The sequence below is a fragment of the Labrus mixtus genome, chromosome 17 (assembly GCF_963584025.1).
Source record: "Labrus mixtus chromosome 17, fLabMix1.1, whole genome shotgun sequence".
NCBI classification, from domain to species: Eukaryota; Metazoa; Chordata; class Actinopteri; order Labriformes; family Labridae; genus Labrus; species Labrus mixtus.
In genome coordinates, this window is record NC_083628.1 from 35,001 (window position 1) to 40,000 (window position 5,000).

Here is a 5,000-nt window from a genome sequence, read left to right on the forward strand (position 1 = left end):
TGTGGTTCAGGGTGATTCAGTGTGGTTCAGTGTGGTTCAGTGTGGTTCAGGGTGGTTCAGTGTGGTTCAGGGTGGTTCAGGGTGGTTCAGTGTGGTTCAGGGTGGTTCAGTGTGGTTCAGGGTGGTTCAGTGTGGTTCAGTGTGGTTCAGGGTGGTTCAGTGTGGTTCAGTGTGGTTCAGGGTGGTTCAGGGTGGTTCAGGGTGATTCAGTGTGGTTCAGGGTGATTCAGTGTGGTTCAGTGTGGTTCAGGGTGGTTCAGTGTGGTTCAGGGTGGTTCAGGGTGGTTCAGGGTGGTTCAGTGTGGTTCAGGGTGGTTCAGTGTGGTTCAGGGTGGTTCAGGGTGGTTCAGGGTGGTTCAGTGTGGTTCAGGGTGGTTCAGTGTGGTTCAGGGTGGTTCAGGGTGGTTCAGTGTGGTTCAGTGTGGTTCAGTGTGGTTCAGGGTGGTTCAGGGTGGTTCAGGGTGATTCAGTGTGGTTCAGGGTGATTCAGTGTGGTTCAGTGTGGTTCAGGGTGGTTCAGTGTGGTTCAGGGTGGTTCAGAGTGGTTCAGTGTGGTTCAGTGTGGTTCAGGGTGGTTCAGGGTGGTTCAGTGTGGTTCAGGGTGGTTCAGTGTGGTTCAGTGTGGTTCAGGGTGGTTCAGGGTGGTTCAGGGTGATTCAGTGTGGTTCAGGGTGATTCAGTGTGGTTCAGTGTGGTTCAGGGTGGTTCAGTGTGGTTCAGGGTGGTTCAGGGTGGTTCAGGGTGGTTCAGTGTGGTTCAGGGTGGTTCAGTGTGGTTCAGGGTGGTTCAGGGTGGTTCAGTGTGGTTCAGTGTGGTTCAGGGTGGTTCAGTGTGGTTCAGTGTGGTTCAGGGTGGTTCAGGGTGGTTCAGTGTGGTTCAGTGTGGTTCAGGGTGGTTCAGGGTGGTTCAGTGTGGTTCAGGGTGGTTCAGGGTGGTTCAGTGTGGTTCAGGGTGGTTCAGGGTGGTTCAGGGTGGTTCAGTGTGGTTCAGGGTGATTCAGTGTGGTTCAGTGTGGTTCAAGGTGGTTTAGTGTGGTTCAGGGTGGTTCAGGGTGGTTCAGTGTGGTTCAGTGTGGTTCAGTGTGGTTCAGGGTGGTTCAGGGTGGTTCAGGGTGGTTCAGGGTGATTCAGTGTGGTTCAGGGTGATTCAGTGTGGTTCAGTGTGGTTCAGGGTGGTTCAGTGTGGTTCAGGGTGGTTCAGTGTGGTTCAGTGTGGTTCAGTGTGGTTCAGGGTGGTTCAGTGTGGTTCAGTGTGGTTCAGGGTGGTTCAGGGTGGTTCAGGGTGGTTCAGTGTGGTTCAGGGTGGTTCAGGGTGGTTCAGTGTGGTTCAGGGTGATTCAGTGTGGTTCAGGGTGGTTCAGGGTGGTTCAGTGTGGTTCAGGGTGGTTCAGGGTGGTTCAGGGTGGTTCAGGGTGGTTCAGGGTGGTTCAGGGTGGTTCAGTGTGGTTCAGGGTGGTTCAGGGTGGTTCAGGGTGGTTCAGGGTGGTTCAGTGTGGTTCAGGGTGGGTCAGTGTGGTTCAGGGTGGTTCAGTGTGGTTCAGTGTGGTTCAGGGTGGTTCAGGGTGGTTCAGTGTGGTTCAGGGTGGTTCAGGGTGGTTCAGGGTGGTTCAGGGTGGTTCAGGGTGGTTCAGTGTGGGTCAGTGTGGTTCAGTGTGGTTCAGGGTGATTCAGGGTGGTTCAGTGTGGTTCAGTGTGGTTCAGGGTGATTCAGGGTGGTTCAGGGTGGTTCAGTGTGGTTCAGGGTGATTCAGGGTGGTTCAGTGTGGTTCAGTGTGGTTCAGGGTGATTCAGGGTGGTTCAGTGTGGTTCAGTGTGGTTCAGTGTGGTTCAGGGTGGTTCAGGGTGATTCAGGGTGGTTCAGTGTGGTTCAGTGTGGTTCAGTGTGGTTCAGTGTGGTTCAGGGTGATTCAGGGTGGTTCAGTGTGGTTCAGTGTGGTTCAGGGTGATTCAGGGTGGTTCAGGGTGATTCAGGGTGGTTCAGTGTGGTTCAGGGTGATTCAGGGTGGTTCAGTGTGGTTCAGGGTGGTTCAGGGTGATTCAGGGTGGTTCAGTGTGGTTATGGCTCTGGGGAGGTTTGTCTGTGTTTCCTCTTTAACTACACGCTGTCGACTGTGAAATAAAGCACAGAAATGACCGGAGTCATTGTCTGATCTGTGGTCAGTTCATGGAGAGGTGACAGAGTTAAATAAAGTTCTTTGTTAAGAGAGCTGAAAGAGAGTGGCACAAAGAAGCACATTTCTTTAATCAGTTCTGTTTTCACCTGAACACGGCGTCAGGCGGGGAGCAGATTTATAATCAGCTGAATAGTGAATTAAAGGTGGGATCCAAATGTCCTCCTGTGTTTCCATTCGCTGTCGTGATCATCAGTGTGAGCTCTGTTTCTTTGTTCTCCTTCCTTTCATTCAAACCTTTAAGAACTCAAGTTTTATTTCTGTCTTTGAGTCTCGAGGTGTGTCAGCAAGAAAATATATATATATGTTTGTATGAGAGTCTTCACAGATGTGCATCCATACATCCAGTTTGCACAAGTTCAGCCACAGGAGAGTCAGTAAACACAAACAATAATCGTCATAGCAACAGAGACAGACATAGCCATGACTGCCGCAAATAAACAACAAAATCTGAAACAAATAAAAAGATGAGAACAACATGACACATACTGCCAGAACAAACATTATTCAGAACTTTGATCAACATGGAAACAGAAGGAGACTCTGTATCACCTGCAGGACGTTCAGCCTCCGACAGACGGAGCGAGTCTTGAAATCTTTTCTCAGTTTATTGCAGCCACACTGATCTCATGACGATGGTACGACATGCGTGTGCACTGTGTGATGATTTACCTGTCAATCGTAGATTGCGAGTCGAGGCAAGACGCAGCGTCATCAGAGTGTGTCGACCTGATCTAACTGAGGTTGCCATGGTGCCCCCCCCCCCCATCCTGCTGTGAGGTGCATGTGTGAACAACAAACTTCGTAACATCCAGGTCAACCAGCCTGAGATCTTCCACAGATTGTCAGAATCAGAATCAGAATCAGAATCAGGTTTTATTGCCGAGTACATTTACACATACAAGGAATTTGACTTGGTGTATTGGTGCTAAACAATTAACAAGGAAATAAAGCAGAACTAGAAACAACTTAAATAATACAGAATAAGAAGATATTACAATATATAAAATAGAATTTAAAAATGTAAAAAATAAAAAATAAAAAACACAAATTGTAAAAAGGTGTGATGTAGGACATTGTAGGAGTGCATGTGTGAAAACAGCTTCAGAACATTTGAACAGGCTTTTCATTGTGCAGCAGTAAATATTCTCCTCGTATACAATGTCCCTTAAATGCCCTCAGGTTAAACAAGTCTATGATAAACATCAGGACATTCTGTGTGGCCCACGCTCAGCCTTTCCTCTGCTTTATTATAAGCTCAGTGAAGCCTTTTGATGAACTCTCTGACTGGAGTCCAAACCGTAAAAACTATATTTAACCAAAAGAACAGATTGAATCAGTCAAACAAAGACTCTCCACTGCAGGAGAAAAACCTGCAGACCCTGACATATCTGCATCGTCTGTGAGAGAAACTAACTGAGCACCATGTTGTTGAGCATTAGCTGACTACCAAGCTCTACTAAACAAATATAAAGCAGTGAAAAAACAGCTTACAAGAATTCTTTAAAGGTCCAATCAGTGAGATGATAAAGGTATCTTATTATCTGATCATTAAGGAAACATGTTGAAGTGCTGGCTTCTCTGACAACAATGCAGCAGCCAGTATGTCCTCCTTCTAACTTTAGATTCTGCTCCTGAATGCTCTGGATTTGTTTGGACCAGGTTTTAAGGCCGTTTTGGACGCCCCTCAGTTTACCAGATATGAGAGCAGTTATCAGGTCAACAGGTGTTGCAGCGATGGAAGCGGGTCAAGAGAAGTGGTTCAGATAGAAGTGATTGTACCCGACCTAAAAAGCCTCTGCATGTTTCTAATAAGCTCCACGAGCAGAAACGTGCTCCTTTAAAACGTCATCATTTTGCATCGTGTGAAGGCCTCATACAGTTTGTATTTATTCAGGGTGTAAGCTGTAACAAGGCCTGTTGACAGGTGGAGCCACATCGCTGTGAGAGAAACGTTCAGTACATTTATTTCCTGACACAATGACGGGTTACTACATTAAACACAGGTTCATCTTTAAAGTAGGGTGTGGTTTCTATGAAAAACACTAAATATACGTCTATAGGTAAACAGTAATTATCCAACATGACGTACTTTAAACACAGCAGCTCTAAAGGAAATATCAAAGTCATTATCACCCCTCCATCGGTAAACACTCGTACTAAAAACACAAGGTGCTGCGGCGTGTTCCTAAACGGCAGCTGTCACGCTAAGACGAGACGTACACCTGAGGTCGAGGTTTCCAGGTGATCGAGAGGGAAACATGCATGTAATCATCTCTCGAAGGGCATTTACCTTCTGTTTATTGAATGAGTCACCAGTACCAGGAGCAGCCTGTTCGTCTGGAGGCCCAGAGTACCAAACCAGAATCTTTTCCTTAGGATTTATTTTACACATTTAAAATACATTTAAAATCATCTTTGTTAGACTAGCAGTTCAACGCTGCTCGCTGCCTTCAATGCGACATATTGCACAGCCTGACTTCATATTTTTCTCTTGTGTTAAAGAGCCCATATTCTGCCCTTTTTGGGGTTGGTATATTTAATCTATGTACCTACTTTTGTATGTTCACAATAGATAAAGTTCTAAAAAGTGTCTGTTTTCATGTACTGCTCCTCCTTGCTCCCTCTCCGCTCTGAGTCCGTCAGCTACACTCTGCTGAGTCCACACTGTTAGACCCCATGTGGGCCAAGTCTGCTCTGATTGGTCTGCAGATCCGCTCTGTCGTTATTGGTCAGTTGCTCAGCACGGTTCTCGGAAATGTCCCGCCTCTTTTACCATATTTGGAATGCAGCCACTGACTCCGTCCGAGGGGAGCATAAACATTAGCAC